Source organism: Miniopterus schreibersii (genome assembly GCF_964146895.1).
Source record: "Miniopterus schreibersii genome assembly, chromosome: 4".
In the NCBI taxonomy this organism is placed as follows: Eukaryota; Metazoa; Chordata; class Mammalia; order Chiroptera; family Miniopteridae; genus Miniopterus; species Miniopterus schreibersii.
The window spans coordinates 57,373,997-57,395,921 of record NC_138105.1 but is presented as its reverse complement, the minus strand read 5'-3'; positions in this window follow the sequence as shown (position 1 = coordinate 57,395,921).

Sequence of the window (21,925 nt, the reverse complement as noted above, 5' to 3'; positions counted from 1 at the left end):
TCAATATTTTCTAAAGAATATGTAATGATGAGTTGTCAGATCACAAAATTTTTCACTGGATTTGAGTTTTTTTCTTTACAGATACAATACAGAAAGTAAGTTTTAATACAAACATGTTAGCTCTGGCAGAGTAGCTCATTTGGTTAGAGCTTTGTGCCCATAGATCAAGGTTGTGGGTTTGATCCCCTGTCAGGGCACATCTAAGAATCAACCAATGAATGCATAAATAAGTGGAACAACCAATTGATGTTTCTCTCTCTGTCTCTGTGTCTCTCTCCCCCTTCCTCTCTCTCTCTCTAAAAAAATAAATCAATAAAACAAGCACATTAAACATTTTAACATTTATATCACATTTTCCTCAAACCACCCTTTGTCTTTCAAATTGAACATTTTTATATTTATATTGCAGCTCCAAGTCATGTTGAAGTGAAAGTGTTAAAAAGCCTTTGAAGTAAAAATAGTTTTGAGCTTCAGTTGCCATAACAACTTCCTTTACCTCTCAAATAATGTTAAATTAGATATAAAATAGCATATGATTCATATAAGCACTAAAATCATAAGCACTGACATTCAAAATAAAATATTTAAAAAATCTCTAACAGAGAAACTTACGGTTTGAAGGACAAATTTTAACCAATAATTAACTGAAAGCGTAACAATTCACGCTTTTTCTTTTGTAAGTAATACTTTTTCTCTTCAACAAAAGAAGCCATTTCATTTTTTTGACCCATTCTTGAATAAATTTTAGAAAGTAGAGCAGGCACTGGTTTCTATATACAGTATATTATATATAAAATATTTTTCTGCTATAGAAGTACATGAGTTATGAATTATCTAAAAGAAAGGAGCATAATTTACCCACCAACTCAAAAATAAAAAAGTACAACATATAGGTATATCTGATTTTCAAGTATAAATTTTGTAGAAAGTAGAAATAACATATATTATACATTCTGTAAATGATAATGTGCATTCAAATTGTTTTTCTAATCTAGACCTCTATATTCTGAGAGAAAGCACACATATCTGTAAATTCCATTCAATCCAGTCCTCATGGTTTAACATTCTTCCTGGTTCAGTGCTGTTAAAAATCCAACCATGCCTGGCCGGCGTGTTTCAGCGGCTGAACATCGATCTATGATCCAGGAGATCTCCGTTTGATTTCTGGTAGGGGCACATGCCTGGGGTTGCTGGCTCAGTCCCCAGCAGGGGACGTGCAGGAGGCATCCGATCATCATTGATGTTTCTGTCTCTCTCTCCTTCTCCCTTCCTCTCTCTCTAAAACCAATAAAAATATATTTGGGGAAAAAAATCCAACCATACATGTTTCCCATAAACGCTGTGCTACAGATCAGGAAGTATAGCAATTCTTTTGCTATAAAAGCTATCTTCTCCCAGAACAAGCTTGCTACTTCTCAAGATGAACAGCATCTGTACCTAACTTTTATCATGGGCTTGGAGAGAAAGAGAGATGGTGATGTGTGTCCTGGGAGTATCCCTGTGGGTGGCACCAGCCCTAAGTAAAGCACTGGTAGTTCTCAGACAGAACTAAGAAATGTTGCTGGGAGCTGCTGCCACTATTGTCCAGAAAGCTTCCGGGGAACCTGAAGGTATAACATTTTCAGTCTTTACTTTGGGCGATGAGCACATGATGCAGTATGCAGATGATATTTTATTGAGTTGTACACTTGAAATCTGTATGGTTTTATGAACCAATGTCTCCCCAATGAATTCAATTAAAAAATTTCAGTCCCCCCGCCCCGTTCAAATGTTCCTTGTTCATTCTCAAGATTATGTACCTTAGCAGGAGGCCTGTTGAGGTGGTGTATTCAATTGATGCTCTAACCTTAAAAACCCTTGCAACATGGGCTAGATATAAGAGGAAAGGTGTAGGCCTTTAAAACCACAATTAAGGATTGTTGATCTTTTACTTGTCTGTGCTGGTAACTCAAATCTTTTGATATTTATTTGTGGGTGTGTTTTTTTGAAAAGTATATCCAGGCCCTGGAATCAGCCAGCCTACCACACAACTATGGTAACTACCAAGTTCCACAGGTCACTTGGTGTCCTGACATTTTGACTTCAACCTGCCCTCTGACCCATGCCACTACTGAGCAGTTGCCATGCTACTGAATGCTATGAATTACCAGTGGCTCACTTCTCTCTGGTTAGGTTGTTACATGTGCATAAAACACATATGTGAACAACCCAATACCAGAATGTGAGTTTGAGGTGTTTTTCCTGGGATGACTTCTGGTAACAGTTACTATAAGTTCAGAATTTTAGCTTGAAACTGAACATTTTAAGAAGTAAATAGACAGGAAACAAGAAGGCGGCGTAGGTAACAGCTGCACCCGCCGCCTCCCGCAGCCACATCAAAATTACAACTAAAATCCAGAACCACCGTCACTCAGAGCCTCCTGAGACCTGGCTGCACAGAAGCCCCACAACCAGGGAGCTTGAAGAAGCACCGAGACCGGGAGGAGGGGCGGAGACGCGGGCGGATCGGGGCTAAATCGGGGAGACCCGGCCGCGGGCCCACACCCAGTGCCACGGTTTAAACCCGCGAGGGCATCTCAGCGGTGGGGGTTTCCCGGAGGAGGGAGGGGTCCCAGCCCCACAGCAGGCCCCCAGCCCAGGGCTCGAAGGCCGGGAAGAGACGTCCCCACAACTTCGGGCTGTGAAACCAGCGGGGACTGTCTCTGAGGGTCACGGAGGCTGCGGGAGCCCCAGCAGCTCCTCCTAAAGGGCCCGGCACGGACTCACTCGGACGCTCCCTCTGAGCCCAGCGCCGGGCAGCAGCCTGAAAGGACCCGGGACACTCGGGGAGGAACTAACCTGCCTGAGATCCGGGCAAGAGGTGGAGGGCGGCTTCCTCCCAGGCAGAGGAGCTGGCAGAGGCCGTGGCTCCTTTGGCGAGTCCTCCCCGCACACAGCCCGCAGGCAGGCGCCATGTTTGAGTCGCCAGCACCTGACTCGCACCGTTGGCCCCGCCCCATGATTCCCGGAGGCCCCGCCCCTCCCCACCTGCAGCTCATCCAGGCCATTTCCAGGGGCTTTTCTGTGCAAGTGGCCTCTCGAGCCCCATGCTTAGGACTTTCCTAAAATCTCTCAAACAGGCAGCAGCGGGCCCCATAGGGCTTGATAAGCGGCCCCAGGCCTGGCACTAGCGGCAGCTGCATTGGCTCATAGCTTGGCCTCTCCTGGGCACCTCCAAGCCCAGAACAAGTAGCAGCCAACTACGGTTTGCTTTGTAGCTCATGCTGGGTGGCCCTGGGCAAGGCACTGGCACAGGCCGACTTTGCACCTCCCGGGAGGCCCCAGAGACAGTGCACCTGGTGGTCAGGCTCGGCCATGCTGTATTACAACCCCACCACATCCACGAGTGACACTCAAGGGGTGCACTTGGTGAACACCAAAGCCCCACTGAAGTAAATCCTGCTCCATAGGGGTGTCTCCAGCACAGCAGCTCTCTGGCTGTAGTTGCAGCTGGTCCTCACAGCTGATTGGCCTGGGGGTCAATTCCTCCCAGTGACACCAACAGCAACTAAGGCTCAACTACAACAGGACAGTGCACACAGCCCACACAGGGGAGCACCTAGAAGGCCCAGCTCAGGTGACTGGGAGGCTGAGCCACTGAACCCTACAGGACACCTACTACACAAAGCCACTCTACCAATTCCAGGAGACATAGCAGCTCTACCTAATACATAGAAACAAACACCTGGAAGTAGCCAAAATGTGGAGGCAAAGAAACATGTCACAAAGAAAGGAATAGAAGAAATCTCTAGAAGAGGCACTAAATGAAATAGATCCAAGCAAGCTAGCAGATACAGAGTTCAGAATTTTGTTTAGAAGGATGTTTAAGCAGACTATTAGGGAAATAACTGAAAAAATCGATAACATAATAAAGTACCAATTTGAAATGAAGGCTGCACAAACTGAAATGAAGAGTAATTTACATGGAATCATCAGTTGAGTAGAGGACACTGAGAATCAAATCAGCAATTTGGAACTTGAGGAAACAAAAACCACCCAACCAGAAGAGCAAAAAGAAAAAAGAATCCAGAAATAAGAAAATAGTATAAGGAGCCTCTGGGACAACTTCAAGAGGCCCACCATTTGTATTATTGGGGTGCCAGAAGGGGAAGAAAGCAAGAAATTAAAAACCTATTTGAAAAAATAATTACAGAAAACTTCCCCTACCTGGGGAAAGCAATAGACTTACAAGTCCAGGAAGCACAGAGGGTCCCAAAGAAGAGGAACCCAAAGAGGCCCACAGCAAGACACATCATAATTAAAATACCAAAGGTTAAAGACAAAGAGAGAATCTTAAAAGCAGCAGGAGAAAAGCAATTAGTTACCTGCAAGGGCGCACCCATATGACTATCTGCTGATTTCTCAACAGAAACTTTGCAGGCCAGAAGGGAGTGGCAAGAAATATTCAAAGTGATGAAAAATATGGAACTACAACCAAGATTGCTCTACCCAGCAAAGCTATCATTTAGAATTGGAGGTCAAATAAAGAGCTTCACAGATAAGAAAAAGCTAAAGGAGTTCATCACCACCAGACCAGCACTATGGGAAAAGTTGAAGGCTCTTCTTTAAGAAGAAGCTAATGAACAAAAGAATCTGATGAACTAAATAGACCCAGAGACATTAACGCATGTAACAGACGATTATATTTCAGAAGAAAGAGGGAAGGGAGGTGGAGGATGGGAAGAGATTAACCAAAGAAGTTATATGCATAACCCATGGACATAGTTAATAATGGGGTGAAGGCCTGGGGAGGGGGTGGGAGTGGAGTGTAGGGGGTCAACTGGGGGGGAAAATGAGACACCTGTAATACTTTCAACAATAAAGATAATTTTTAAAAAATAATAAAAATAATAATAAAATAAATAAATAAAATCCCCAAACCAGTAAAAAAAAAAAAAAAAGAAGAAGTAAATGTATTTTTTTAAAGTTTAATGAAAGGACGATTTCTAGAGGTCTGAGCACAATGAAAGGAAATAACAAATAATGGTGAAATACCTACGGTTTAGCAAAAGTGAAATCATTACAAGCTATTACTATATCTAGTAGTAGAAATGAAACCTTCTAGTATCTCTAACCAGAGCTTTCCTCTGGCCTTAATGAACTTCATGAAGAGCCACATTCTGGGAAGCTTGGACTGTGCAGCATGCAGATATTAGCCTCCTGGGACACAGGACAGACAGAGCAGAGCAAAACAGAGAATGGACCTGGAGAAGCAAAAAGGATAATCTTCTCCTGCTAAAGCAGCACTGCTCCCTACCTCACCAGCAGTGCTGAAAGGGACCTTTATAATCAAATCCACAATCACAACAGAGGTGTGTCTTCCCGCTTATCCCCCAGGATTACTGTGCACTGGCCTACACAAGGGAAGTGATCAGAGGTACTGAATTTTCAGTGAGGAGCAAAACCTAGGGCTCTCAATAGGCAATTTATTCCAAAAGAGTAATGAAGTACAGGATAAGTAATGCCTTTGAAACTGACCAAATTGCACAAAGTAATTCCAGTTTCATTTTTTCTTTTTCTGTTTTGCAGTATTAGAATGGGGTTTATTGATCAAAAGATTAATAAAGTACACTAAAATTCTGTATGCACGTGGTGATGACGGGGTTGAGGGACCAGAAGCAATGTTGTCCTGAATCATCAATATTCTCCAGAGTACATTTGCTTATTTTTGCAATTTTTAAAAGTATATTTTTTTCATTTTGGAGAGAGAGAAGAAGGGAGAGGGAGAGAGAGAGAAACATTGACGAGAAAGAGACATCAATGATCTGCTGCCTCCACATGCCCCCACTGGGGATGGAGCCCACAACACGGCCTCTGGGTACACTGGGTGATGCCCAGTCAACTGAGCCACGCTGCCCTGGGCAGTTATCGTGAAACAAAAATGTTCACTGTAAGAATATAAAGTGACTGAGGTGTGTAAGAAATAGTTTGAATCAAGCATAGCTGTAGAGTGCCAGCAAGTTTAAGTGTGCAGTCCAGAAAAGCACCTGCTGTAGATTCTGATATAGTAACATGATGATGTGCATTACATCAAAGTGTTCAGATTTTGTAATTAAAAATTTTTTTATATCTTACTCGTTTACACAACTGCAGTATGAGGAACCAAAAACACGTGGTTTATAATCTTCAGAGAGAGCCCATTTGTGTATCTTTGAAAGGCGTGTCATGCTTCTGACAACCCAGCAATTCTCCACCCCTGGGAATATATTTGGTGACGAATGTCCACCTGCTCTCCAGGTCGCTGGTGAGCGAGGCTGTGTTAGGATACAGGTAATGGCAACAAGCTGTATGAGCGCCGATTCATGCCGATGTGCACGCTGATTTGTCCCGGTGTTTGTAAACTGCAATTCAAACTGAGAAGCCAGATTCATTTTGCTTGTAAATATTTGCAATCTGTTACTTAGATAATTGCTACATCCACATTTGGGTATATTTTTAGGCTCCTAACAACATACACATGCTCACTTGCCACTTGCCATATTGCAATGGAAGAAGTTTACTTAAAGCCAACATTCAATAGAACGAAATAGTCATGCAGTTAACTATCAAGGTAACATGTTTTAAAGGATAATGTCAAGCGTCCATAATAAAGCGTTCTGTGTCTTTTAACATGATGAATTGGTGGTTTTATTTCCTTCAGTATATTTTTCTGGTTTCTGGAATATTCTTACCCTAAAAATATGATGGGAAATGCCTTCCCATCTTTATTTTCTGGAAGAATTTGTGTAAAATTGAAATTCTAGTTCTTAAATACTTCTTAGAATTTACCAGTGAAACCATTTGGGCCTGTTATTTTCTTTATTGTTAGATATATAACTATATTCTATATAAATATATATATGTAATAATAAGTATATTTTCTTTATTTCTTTTTGTTAGCTTCACAATTTGTGTCATTCAAGGATTTTTTGTTCTATTTCATCTAAGTAATTCAATTTATGGGCATAAAATTAATTATACTATTCCTTTATTGTCCTTTTACAGTCTTTAAAATATATAGTCATTTTAACTCTTTTATTCCTGATATTGGTAAATTAGGTCTTTCTGTCTCCATTTATGTAAGTATATCTATATATCTATATTGATATATCTATATCTATATTTTATATACACAAATTTAGTCACTTAATTTGCCAGGTTAAAGAGCTAATTTATTTTCTCTGAGAAATATGCTATAGGTTTTTTTTTAGTAACAACAATCTTTGAAATTTTCTTCCTTAAATTTCTAGCTGTCACCAAGGACTTTTATTCAACATTGCATAAATTATCTTACTATATCTAAAATATGTCAAGAATTAGAGTTCATAGTCTCTGATTTTTGCAGTTGTAACAGAATACTGAACTCATACTGTGTTGCCATAGGTTTATTATGGCATTAGGAACTTACTTGTCAGGTAAAATAATGAAGATGCCAACTACCGAGTTGAAACTAAGTCTTATAAACGAATGTTGACAATGTACACTGTCATCACACAGCATAAGGCAGCTACTACTTGAAATATATTAAATTGAGGACACAGGTCAGAGTGCAACCAAGAGGAGATCATGGCTCAACCGACAAAAAAAGACATGTCACCACAATACAAACTTGATCTTAGTTGTTCCGAGTGTTCAATAAGCACAATTTTAAAAATGAAAACAGATAATAAAGGTGTCTTTCTCCCACCACTCAAAATATTCATTTTACTTTAACTTCTTACCATTCGGTTCATTGTATTATTGAGAATTTTTTTACTCTCCCTGACGTTTAGTACAAGTATATGGTATCCAAATAATGTTAAAAAACTTGAAACCTCTTTGTAAAATATTTTATTTCAAATTGTGATGTAGATGGCTTGAGTTGTTTAGTGATTTTCTAATCTCTTCTGAAGGAAATTGAATTTTTAGTTGACTACGGCTCCAGAGGCATTCATGATGCATAGGGTGTTCACTGGAGGATTTTCTGAATTATCTTACTTTTATTTCATTTTGAAAAATCATTCTTTCAGGAGGCTGTTTGGGGGCCCTATGATCCTGATTCTCTCTGTCATAAATCAATTTTCGGTAGTGCTATTGGGGAACCTTCGAGTACATGATGTTTCCCAATGTGTAGAATACCTTCTTGGAAAAGACAATTAATTGAGAAATGTCCTACAAGCCATCACAGTTGCAGTGCTTAATAAGATGAGCCCCTCTCTCTGGAGAATAGGCAGCTTTCTGACATTCCTTGGCTTAAGGTTACCTGAGTTAAATATATTGCCAGAAATGAAGCGTAGCAATTTCATCGGGAAAATTACTTCTCATATAAAGAAATCTATTGCATTACATGTTGTTTGGGCTCTGTGCTACTTGATTTATATATAATTCTAACACAATATATACCACACTTGTGCTTAAGCAACGTTAGTTGATCTTTATAAAATATCAACTTACACAAAGCTTAGATGTTCCTGGCAATATGAGTTTTCCATGGAACAAATTTTTACCATCCACATTACACATGGAGTGCTACATTTTTCTATTAAATTAAATTTTCCAACAGGGGATATGAACAGTGCATGTAACTGTCAGCTCTGTACAAATATAAAACCTGCTTTATTTTAGTCATGGCAGCATTTTTCTCTGACACATATTCATTTTGCCTACCCAGGAGTATTAGCTACTTTATGTCAATTTTTGCAATTTAAAATATTTATTTTAAGCAATAGTAAGTATAACATTTATTAAATGTCTTCATTCCAGAAGCATTTGGGGATGGAATACCTAACTATTCCTCATTACCTCTTAGAGGTAGAATCTTGGATGTAAAGACTTGTTCAGTGAAAATATGTTTTTTTCTAAATAGAAGATTTAAAAAATATATATCTTTATTGATTTCAGAGAGAGGAAGGCAGAGGGAGAGAGAGATATAGAAACCTCAACGATGAAGGAGTCATTGATCAGCTGTCTCCTGCATGCTCCCCTCTGGGGATCAAGCCCGAAAACCGGGCATGTGCCCTAAACCACCATCTTCTGGATCCTAGGCCAAGGCTCAACTGCTGAGCCATGCCGAAGGGGCTGGAAGGAGATTTTTTAAAAAGTATTTACATTTCTCATTTTAGATTTAGAGTGAAGTTAGACTTTATACATGAAATATGCAAACTTTATTTATTTATTCATTCATTTTTATTTCTTTATTTATGCATTTTGGTTTTCACTGGCAGTACACCACCACAAAGGGCAGCCTCAATGCAGAAAATAAGAGAAGCACTATCTGTAGAGACTTTGGAATCAGTAACAAAACAGAATGGAGATTCATCTCTTATTATTATTACTATGAGTGAATTCTTAACAAAAAAAGTCAGTGATAAATGCTTGTCCCTGCCAAGGCAGACCCTCCCACTGACCCCATCCTCCACCCTGCACTGCACTGTGCATGGATGAAAGCCATGATACCACAATACATTTGGATTCAGCAGCCTTCTCATTCATTTAGTTTTATGTCACAAACAGCAGCAGATTAAAATTTGTAATAAAAAAATAAAATTATAATGTGATTATTTATGTTGTAAATAAAAGCATACTTTAAAAAATTGTAAGTCGAAAAAAAATTACAGCTAATGCCCTATTGAATAAAACAGTCTCCCAGTGATGATGGCTTCTTATATTAAATGTGCTGTAAAATAGCTAAATATTCAGATAACTCAATACACATGTTGTTCATTTGCTGTTCTATACTTATATTTGCAGTGAATACTTCATTTCAAAATTGCAATTGTATGCATTCCCATTTTACCATTCTGAAAATGGCTGTTTATATTTTCTAGCTACTTGGAATATTTTCAAGAACCTTTATTGTCTTAGACTTTCAGCATATTTGAAAGCTGAAATAAACCACTGAAAGCCTAGGGCATCTAGGGCCTGTCTGAAAAGGCATTCCAAGATGAAGAATTGAAATGGATATTTTAAATTGATTACCACATAAAGTGTAATTAAAAAGCACTACTTATCATTTGAATAGCAGTTGGCAGGAAATATACATGTAGCCTTTATACATCTCTCAACTAAGAGAGGGAATTCCAGAGTCTGATATTAGAAACGATCAGCACTTCTGAATTGACTATTTCTAAATAGCTGGCAGATTCTTAGGTTGGTAACGTTTTAAAAGAAACAGACTTTATAACTTATCACAATCTGTTGTTGGTTTAGAATGACATCCGTCATATTAAATTCTGGGCACAAAAATCATTTTTATAGCTGTTACATTAAAAAAATTCAACTGTACTTAGACAAAGATTTATTTGGACTAATAGTGCCTTTCATCTGAACCACAGAAAAATTGTCTTTATTTTAAGGTCACTGCAATGACTTCTGTGACATTAAGAGATTTTGGTAGCAAAGCAGAATTAGAAAAGGCAGCTATTTATTTTTCATTTCACCTCACTGCTCATATTTATAATTCTACATATCACTTTCTTTTTTTAAAATTCTCCTTACCTTTTTCAACTGTTACATTTTAAATATTTAACCGGTTTGCATTTCTTTTCTCCTTATTTGCGTTTTATTCTTATAATAATCTTATATCTTTTCCTGAGATGTTGATAGATTGGAAAACAGACTAGAATAAGTGGATATTAAACGAGTCAAATCACATTTTTTCAAAGAAATATACTATGAACGGTGAAATAACATGAAAAGATGCTCAACATCTCTATAAGTCAGGAGGAAATTTTATTTTTACTATTTTAAAAAGGTTGAAATAATCCAGCTGGTGTGACTCAGCGGTTGAGCATCGATCTAGGATCCAGGAGATCATGGTTTGATTCCTGGTCAGGATACATGCCCAGGTTGAAGCCTCGAACCCCAGTAGGGGCGTGCAGGAGGCAGCAGATCAAGGACTCTCTCATCATTGACTCTTCTATCTCTCTCTCCTTCTCTCTGAAATCAATGAAGTCATATTAAAATAAATAAATAAATAAATAAATAAATAAATAAATAAATAAATAGATTTCACTTTAAATAAATAAATAAAAATATAAAGGTTGAAATACTTTAAATTTAGATAATCTTATTTTTTAATTATTAAGAACTCTAATTTACTTTTTTCCAAGCAGCCTTATTCTGTTTTTTGTTTTGTTTTTCAGTATTGTTTCTTATAAACTTTATTAATTTAGAGATTTTTAAAATCACAACAAAATTAAGAGGAAGGAACAGAGATTTCTCATATGCTCCCCGCCACCACACAAGCACACCCTACCCGAGTGGTACAGCAGTTTTCCCCGTGACGCACTCTTGATGTACATTTCACGGGTTGAGACAAATGTATAATGGCACGCATCGTTATAGCATCATGCGGAGTGTTTTCATTTCCCTAAAAATCCTCGTGCTCTGCCTATTTATCTTACCCTGCCCTCCGCACCTAAAGCCTGGCGACCAATGCCCTTTCTACTGTCTCCATCGTTTTGCCTTTTCCAGGGTGTCATATAGTGGGAATCATACAATATATAGCTGTCTTAGATTGGCTTCTTTAACTTAGTAATATGCATTTAAGGTTCCTTTATGCCTTTTTGTGGTTTGATATTTTGTATATATATTTTTTTTTGTGATGAAGAGTATTCCATTGTCTGAACCACAGTTTCTTTATTCAGACACCAACTGAAGGACATCTTGGTTGCTTCCAAGTTTGGGCAATTACGAAAAAAGCGGCTGTAAACATTCCAGTGCAGGTTTTTGCACGTACATAAGTTTTTAACTCCTTTGGATAAATACCAAGAAGCTGGATTTTTTTCTTCTTCTGACAGATGTTTTATTTTTAGGGCATTAAAATTTAGGCATTACACACACATTATGTATAGTACACTTTCCAGGACAGGAGTCAGGACTGTGCTCAGACAGGCCCTGCCAGGCCCCACACCGCCTGTGCTGAAATGTGCACCTTGAGGAGGGGGCTCCACAGGCTTCTCAGTTTTGGTTTGGTTAAGATAATCTCTGGATGCATTCAAGTAACATGGATCACTTCATGTTCAGAAAGCATTTAATAAAGTCAGAGTAAAACGGAGTGAAATATTTATAATACAAGTCAATGGTTGCGCAGTGTTTCCAAGTACAATCCAGACAACGCACCAGACCTGGAGGAAGGAAACGACCCCTGCACCCACAGTCGAGAGGCCTTAATTCATTCCTGGGGGGGCTCAAGCCAGTATCTATCTACACACATGTGGTACACTCCTCAGGAAACACAGGGCCCAAAGTCACTCAGTGTGACTGCAGAGGAGACCCTTCATCTCCAAGACCAGTGTCAGTGTCCATGGCCCCACTGCAGGCGGATTCCGGACATCAGTCTGTCCGCACCCCAACCAGAGCCGAGGTTCCTCACCCGCCACCCTGGGGACCCTCCCTGACTATCCCCTGAGGCTCGGCGCCCTGCTCGGTGTCCTAGTCCTGGGTGGAGTCTGAAGGGGAGGAGTCCACATCTCAAACCATGCGTGGTACCACTATGTTTAGTTTTGTAAGAAACCACCAAACTGTTTTCCAAAGTGGCTGTACCAATTTGTATTCCCACCAGCAATGAGTGAGAGTTCCTGTTGCTCTACATCTGCACCAGCATTTTGTGTCCTCGGTGTTTTGGCTTTGGGGGATTCTAATAGGTTTGCATAGTTGTAGCTCAGTGTTGTTCTAGTTTGCATTTCCCTGATGACGTAGAACATGAAACATCTTTTCGTATATTTATTACCTATCTGTATATAGCTGTATATTTCATTTGGTGAGGCATCTGTTAAGGTCTTTGACCCACTTTTTAATCAGGTTGTTTTCTTATTGTTGAATTTAAGGGTTCTTTGTTTCCTATGAATAAAAGTCCTTTATCAGATGTGTCTTTCAGAGATATTTTCTCCCAGTCTGTCTGTGGCTTGTCTTCTTATTCTCTTGACAATATCTCTTGGGGGGAAAAAATCAGTTTTAGCTAAGTCTAGCTTGTCAATTATTTCTTTCATGGATCATGCCCTTGGCATTGTATGGAAAAAGTCATCACCATAACCAAGATAGTCTAGATTTTCTCCTGTTAACTTCTAGGAGTTTTGCGTTTTACATTTAGGCCTGTGATCCATTTTAAGTTAAATTTTGTGAAAAGTGTAATGTCTGTGTCTAGACTTGTTTTTTTGCATGTGAATATCCAATTATTCCAGCAACATTTGTTGAAAAGGCTATCTTCGCTCCATTGTAATGCCTTTGCTCCTTTGTCAAAGATCATTTAACTATATTAATGTGGGTCTATTTCTGGGTTCTCTAGCCTGTCCATTGATCTGTTTGCTTTATTATTTCACCAATACTACACTGTCTTCATTACTGCAGCTTTATAGTAAGTCTCAAAGTCAGACAGTGTCAGTCCTTTCACTTGGATCTTCTCCATCAATATTATGCAGTCTACAGTGGGTCTTTTACCTCTACATATCAGCTTTAGAATCAGTTTGTCAATATCCACAAAATAACTTGCTAAGATTTTGATTGGGATTGCACTGAATCCATAGATCAAGTTGGGAAGAATCGACTTCTTGAAAATATTGAGTCTTCCTATTGATATTCCATGTACATGGAATATCTCTCCATTGCTTAATTCTCCTTTGATTTCATTCATCAGAATTTTGTAGTTTTCCTCATATAGATGTACATATTTTGTTAAATTTATAGCTAAGCATTTCATTTTGGGGAAATGGTACTGTAATGATACTGTGTTTTTAGTTTCAAATTCCACTTGTTTATTTGCTGGTAAATAGACAAGTGGTTGCCTTTTGTATATTACAAAATGCCACCACGGGTTTAAAAGAGACAGGGAAGTAAATGATGCAGAAACTTAAGGAAGTCTGTCTCTGCTGAGACACCAAGCTCTGGAGAGGCATTCTTGGATGCCTCCTCCCAGGTGACTTTCTTGCAATGCTCAGTTATTGGCTCTCCCATTTCTCTACTGAGGAAGTGGCATTAGTGGAGAACCTGAGAGTCCCTCTTCTCAGAAGCAGCTTCTTCACCCACCCTGCTTCTGGCTCCAGGTGACTCCTTCTCCCAACCTTGATCAGACCTGCCTTGGAATCCAGCCTCAAGCAGCAGGATTCAATCAACATCTCCTTGGAGCCAGGGGTTTCTCCTACCATTATATCACTTCTCCTCCCAGCAACCTTCAAAGGCAAACATTTTAAGCCCCTGCCCCCATACCAATGGCGAAAGGAAGTCTTAGAGCAGATTTCCTCCATTCTTTACTCTCATACTGGCCTTAACAGACCTTTACATCACCTACAGCACATTGTTGTAATCATTTGTTTACCTGCCAATGATTCCCAATTTACAGGGTGGAAAATGAGGCAAATGTGCATAAAAATGATTTCTCAGTTCTCACTATTAAATATGATGTTAGCTGTAGAGTTTTAGTAGATATTCTTTATCAAGTTGAGGAAGTTCCTCCTACCTTAGTTTACTAATTTCATTACTTCTTATAGAAAAAACATGGATAGCCTCAAAAGTACTTTCGCAACAAACAATTAGTAACATAAGTATTACCAAAAAACACCCCTCAAACATAAGTAGTATTCCTTTCTTGTAATTCATATCAGGTTCTTTCTTTTGATTTTAACAATTTTATTGCATTTTAGTGAGTACAGAGGTATGTAATTTGTTACATATAGTATACGTAGTTCACCTGTTTTAGTTCCCCAGCACAACCCATAGTCTCTTATTAGACTCATGCTTGTAATTATAACTACTATTACTTGCTAAATCCATTTTTTGCCTCTCATAATAAAGTTTTTTGAGGATGGTTTTTGAAAACAGTTATCATTTAATATTATTTTCTCATTCAAGTAGTGCATACAGCAAGCCAAAACTTGTGTGGAGTCCTCATAAAGAACACAGTGACTGAAAGCCCGTTAGATAGCTAATTAAACATTCGACTTTTGAGTTAAAATTTCTATTTCTGTTTTAAAGTTTCACTTTTATATTGAGACTTTAAAATGTTTGCCAAGTAATTATTTCTACATACTTTCCACATGTTAAATTGAATATTGTGGAAATATTTTTAAAAAGCATTGCAACACATGATGAAGATAAAACTCTTATTTAATCAATGAGTCCCATTATAGAAAATGCACAATGAAATTTCAGTTTAGTGAGATGTACAGCTTTCAAACAATATCCTTCGTATATACTGTGACAGTAAAACTGGCCTGTGAGGTACAATCTGATCTCAAGGGGTCATACTTGCTGGCTTGTTAAATCATTCTTTGTTAATTTCATATTTGGCTAAAATTAGAGACGGCTTACTATTTCAAAATTACAATAGTCAGACATCTTTAAAACCTAAAATTTTATTTTAAAGTCTTGATAAGTATGAATGTACAGAGTGGGGAAAAAAAAGTAGGTTTACAGTTGTGAGTATGAGAAACACAGAGTTAATAAAACCTGTAATAATCAAAACCTGCATGTCTTTTTCCATAGAAACAACTGTGAACCTACTTTTGCCCCACCCTGTAGTTTTCCCTACTTGGAGCTGGAGGAAATGGCAAGATGGTTGGCAATTACTGGAGCCTTACGATGTATTAAATCCTCTGTTAGGTGTTCTTTGCATTACCTAACTTAATTTCACAAACACCTCTTGGCAAGGGACAAGTCTGTCTCATATTACAAGTGATGGTAATGAGGTAAGCATTAAGAAATCTCATTCCTACCTTATGATTTGCTGTAGTCCTACATATGAAAGTCTAATGCATTTTATCACAAGCCTCCATTGTCACATTTGATGAGTATCTATATATTTTGTTGCCTGTGGGATAATGCAAATATTTTTATAATTTACCTAATTTTTAAAGATTCATAATAAAACAAATATTGTAGTACAGGGGAAATTGACTGGTCAGCTTTTTAAAGGTTGTGAAGTTTTTTGCATATGAAAGTGTCCTACACATAGTTTAGATTATTTGGATGAACATAATTGTTTGATCACACCCAATTGTTTTTTTCTCTTTTAAAATTACAATGAAATAACAGTAAGTCACTAAAAGTTATAAATGTATGATAAAAAGGAAGGAGCGCATGAATGATTTTAATTTAATTGAGCTATGATAATTGGATATAAACTAATTGAATAATGCACCAGGCAGTGGAAAAAGCAGTCTCGGAAGCTCCCAAAGCATGAATCAGCTCAGGAAAAAAGCTGGTTTTCCCTTCAGAAAACCAGAGTCCAAACACTCCCGAATGCTAAGTATGACTGAGGTGGGCAGGAATAAAACATGGAACTAAATTCAAATGGATTAACTGAAATTTTGCATAGGAAGAGTTTGCTTCCCTATCTCTAAAGTGCACACATTGTATGGTGTCTCAGGATTAACCCCCAAGCAGAATAATTTAGAGTCCATCCCTGGAGAAAGTGAAGATTCAAGGAAAAGTGATATGAGTGTTGGCATTTGGGGTTCCCTCTTTAACCCCCGCTTCTAGGTCTGCACACTAAATAAAAAATGAACAGGAAACAGGCACACTTGCATATTTAGGCTGTCAACTAACCTTCTATATTTTCATTGTTACATATGAATGGGTAGCAAAATGTCCCTTAACATCTGATTTAAGTGATCACTGTGAAAAATTTCCCCAGAACACAGATAATTAAAGTGACAATAAAAGAATGGAGAACAAATCCCAAGAAAGACATTCTAATTTGTATGCTCTGAAACTTTTAACAGACATTGCATGCATAAAAATAATAAAGGGCCAATCTTAGAACAAATCAAAGATCCAGAAAATTATAAATAAATTTCCAAAATAAAATTAAAAACTGTTCAGGGAGCTTGGAAAATGTAATCAAGGAAAGCTCTCCAAAAGTTAAGTAAAAGTCATAGAAACTAGAAGCTATGAAAGGTAACAGATATATAGTATCTTTATATGATGCTACATACCTGAACAAAGTGGCTCCTGAAGGGAGAAAAAGTCAGGAAATTACCCACCAAAACAATCCATTTTTCAAGAGTTGCAGTTCATAAGGGTCCACTGAGTACCTGGTAAATGCATGAAAAATAAACTCACCAATGTATATGACTGCAAAACTTGAAAATGCTGAAGCTAAAGAGACTAAAACTTTCAGAGAAGAAAAATAATTTAGACACAGACACAGACAATAATGTGGCGAAGGCCTGGGGTGGGGTGGAGGCTGGCTGGATGGCGGCAAAAAGGGGGAATGCAGCGGGTATCTATAATACTGTCAACAATTTTAAAAAGGACTAGATAAACATAAACCAAAATATTTTTAAAATTAGGAAGTTTAACAATGGAATAAAGAAATGCAATTGTATATAAAATCTCTACCTGCCATAATTTTTAGGAAATCAGCCAAACATGTTTACCCCTCCCCCCCCCCCCCACAAAACATGGGATTTGGAAAAGAGTTTCATCTAATAAATAATGTGCCTAAAACAACATAAGTCTTTGAGACTCGGAGCTGTCCTTTGAACCCCGGCACATGGCTCCAGAGCCTTCAAGCTGCAGCACCTCCTATAGAAATAGGAGCAGTTATGGGGTGCTAACTATGTGCCAGGCACTTTGTGAAGGGCTCTTCGTGTATCAGTGACTCATTTATCTTCACAATAACAATGGAGGCAGGTATAATCATCACCTAATTTATAGTTGAGGAGGACACTGAGGCCCAGGGAGCTTATGCAGCCTTCCAAAGATCAAACAGATCATAGATAGCAGAGCTGAGATTTAAATTCAGGCCTGGCCCCCCTGATCGCTACCTCTTCTGTGTTTCTACGTTTGGCAAAATTTGGACTAAAACAAGCTTTTACTGCAGTTCAGATCATTTGGAAGGGAGAAGTCTTTTTGTTTTGTTTTGTTTTGTTTTGTTTTGTTTTGTTTTGTTTTGTTTTCTGTCAAACCTCAAAGCAGATGGTTAAGGGTTTTGTCACATTGTGTAGACACACAGGAAGAAAACAATATTGTTTTCTGGTCAGATGGAGACGATTGATATTTTTATTCAGGTGAAATAGAAGATTGACCTTGTAATTTCTTCAAAAGTAAGAAAGGAAGCTCAGCTGGTGTGGCTCAGTGGCTGAGCTTCGGACTATGAACATTGAGGTCACAGTTTGATTCCAGGGCAGGGCCCATGCCAGGGTATTGGGCTTGATCCCCAGCAAGAGCATGCAGGAAGCAGCTGATGAATGACTCTTTCATCATTGATGTTTCTATTTCTCTCTCCCTCTCCCTTCCTCTCTCTGAAATCAACAAAAACATATTTAAAAAAAAAACATTAGCAAGGAAGTGAAGAAAAGATAATCATGTAAATGGAGAGATAAAGAGCACATGAAATACAGGAAGATTAACTATAAAAGCTGTTGCAAGTGTGCCCAATCTACAGATATTTAAAATAGTGCATAACCAAGCTGGGTGAACAGTGATGGCACAGCCTTCTATGGTAGCACCACTTGTCCTTTCCTTTTCAGCCACACTTGTGAAGACACATACTGTCTTACTGTATTTTTCAAAGTTTCAAGTACTAAGTGTTATATGGGCCATTTTATGCATAAAAAGTTGAGTTAGTGCATGTAACCACAGTAAATTCTAAAATCAATTAACAAGTAGAACTTTGATGATGGTGGGCTAGGTAATTCTGCTCTCTCTCATTTTTTCTGAGGAAACCTGAAAAGCTAGATAAAATATATATTTTTAAATATATAAGAAAGCATCAAAGAGCTAACAAGACAGTGATGAATTATGGAACAAGATCCAGAATGTGTGTTTTGTAGTCATCAACAATGCAGTAAAATATTAATATGGAGCTGAATAAGTTAAGTGGGGTTAGAAACTACAAGTTTAATTTCTATTAAGGTCAACAACATTCACTTTTGACCCTTTTGGGGTTTTTGTTTTCCCCATCTGATTTAGCAAGTCTGTAAGCTATTGATTTCCAGTCACTCTCTATAATTTTAAAAGCTGTTTCTTAAACTGAGAGCTCAATTGATTAGAAAATTATTTAGGCACATTCAAAAGATTTTCATTTTCTTTCTTTAAATACATTCACTTTAATAGTTTGTTCTCCTTAGATTTTAATATTATATAACCTTGAATCATAGAATTGATTCCTATACCAAAGAAGGAATGAAAAAAAATATATATCATACACTGTGGTGATCTCTATTTTATTGCCAGAGGATCACCCTCACTATTAATTTGTGAGGTACATCCACCCACCTGATCCCTAGTCTCATGTGCAGGGCCTGGGCCAGTTCATTGGTTCATGTGTGGATACTCTCCAAGTTGCGCCAATCAGAATCTTTCCCCTTTGCATCCTAGTAAGATTCCAGCTCATCATGTTTGCTAGTTTTAAGTAACGAAATGTAAATGTGCCCTCTTGACTGTCATATTCCAGATTGTGGCTTGGAAACAACTAAATCTGGTTGGCTGCATGAAAGAATAGTGAGGGAAATGCTCAGAAAGAAGTAGAAGAGGGAAAAGGAGAGAGAATTCTAATAGTTATTGACTCCTTGGTTCCAATTTTTCCAGAGACCTAATTATTCCCTTGGGATATGATTATGTGAGATATTTTGAAATGTTATCAATATCTTTGCTTTCTTCTTAAGCTAAATTTATTTGGCTTATATACGTGCAGTCACAAAAGAGAGTTATCTATTTCAAAAATTTAGACAAGACAGCACTATCCCAATATAACCTGCATCTTAACCATCTTCAGCAATTAATGTTATATATGTTTTATATCATGAAAATTCTTCTTAGGCAAAGTATTTTCCCTAAGCCTCAGAAATACAATAGACATATTGTTTAATTAGCTTAAAAGAATAAATTAACTGACCTCTGTAATTATTAATATTATTAATATTTTCCTTTAGTATCTTTGTATAGCAAGTATTTCTATGTTAACTTGTATTCTGTTTCTCTACTCATGATTTGCTTTATTATATTTTTTAAAATGAGTGACCTATACACATTCCAGAAAATAATTAAAAATAGTCATGAGATTTCAGTCCCTAGTGGCTTTAAGTGTTCCAAATTACAAAATTGATTTACCAAACCTGAAATGAAATGTCAAAGGGGCATGACCAATTATCTATGACATTTCATTTGTAGTTAAGGCTATAAACTGTTCATGATGAAGTCTTGAAAATGATACCTAAATGTCAAATGTTAGAGTTCTGGGTTCAATATTGCTACTTTTCTGTTTCATACTCTTACACATTTGTTATCTTTCTACCATTTAACATAATGTAAGTATATTTGACTCTACACTTTTAATTCAGGTTTACATATAGAACAGAGAAAAGACTAGTGCCCATAGTGGTAATTGACCAAAAACCAGTTAAGATGAATACATTATTTGATAACATTGACCATCATTTAAATCATTCAATCTCACTGTCAAAGAAAATATAAAATAATTAAGCTTTAAAATACATAATGGAAACAATTTTAGATTTCTATTTTTAGTCACATTTGAATTAGAGTCTGGCTTTTACTTGTGCCCGTATTTTTAAGCATTTATCATGGAAGCCTGACATTTCACTTGACATCAGATAAAATTTGGTAAAATTAATTGCTATTCACATTAAATATCTTTGACAGTTACCAAGAGGTGTGTGTCTCAAACAAATTGTCATACCTTGCTAATTTTGGACAATAGAAAGTTATTCTTTTATTAAGAGCATTGCTATTGAGAATTTCCTAAGAATAGGGAAGTCTAGAATGTTCTAGAATGCAAGAGCTCCATTTTATGATTTGACACCTTGTTAAATTTATTGTGAATATTTAATTAAAAATGAATCAATCTTATTTTGGATAGTATTAAAATGATTTATAAATTTATATGGGAGAATAAAAATATTAGAATATATGTTAAAGGACATTTCAATTTAGTGATTAATATTGCTTTTTAAGTTAATAATGTTTACATAACAGACTTTCCGCTCGGAAAACAAATAAAGCTTATTTTGTCACCTATAAAGAATGATTTCCAAATGAATAATGTTCTAAATATAAAAATAAAATATGAGACTATTCTTCAGAATTGAAGAGTCATTTTTTAAGCAAGACAGGAAAACCAGAAGTTTTAAAGAGAAAGAATGACAAACAAGACTACATAAATACTAGAAATTTTAGCACCTTAAAGTCCATTCTATGTAAAGCCAAAAGGCAAGTATTAGACTGCAGGAAAGTAGTTGCTTCACAGGATGGAGATCAAGAACGCACAAAATCTCTACGATACAAAGAAATCCTTCGGATTAATAAGAACATGTCCAATACAAATAGATAAAGAAAAACCTAGAAAATTGCTACCACCATGGCACAGAATCTTTAATCTTCAGTTTAAAAATGAAAACCTAAAATAGCTATTATTTTTAAATGCAGACATAAAATGTATATGGGCATATATATTTCTTAGTATATTTTGTAATTTCCTTAAAGGTCTCAGACTTCACTATCTTCAGTTTCTTCTTTTCTCTCTCTACATCTCTCTCTCTCTCTCTCTCTTTTTTTTTCCTGATCATGCTTATCTCCCTAATTCACTCTTGAAAATTCCTTTGTTTAAACAGCAGAGTAGGACATTATAAACTGATCCATGTTGATTCTTTTACAAGTTCTCATTCTTATAAAGAACAAATTACTCTTTTTATTGCATTAAATCATATAATCAACAGAAAGTGAGATTATTTATTTTAGATACCAGCATGAGTTTGCATTATAATAGTTCACTCAACAGGAAATTATTATTATTTTTAATTATCAAATTATTGGAATTAAAGTATCTCCTAGGGATTTGAATTTATGGAAGGCTCTATCATTGCCCTCCTGGATACTCTCATGTATGTGGCCAAATCAGGAACCCTTTCTGCTAGCAGGAACTTGGTCAAGTGAATAGGAACTTTTAACTTTCCCTTGTCCCTATTTC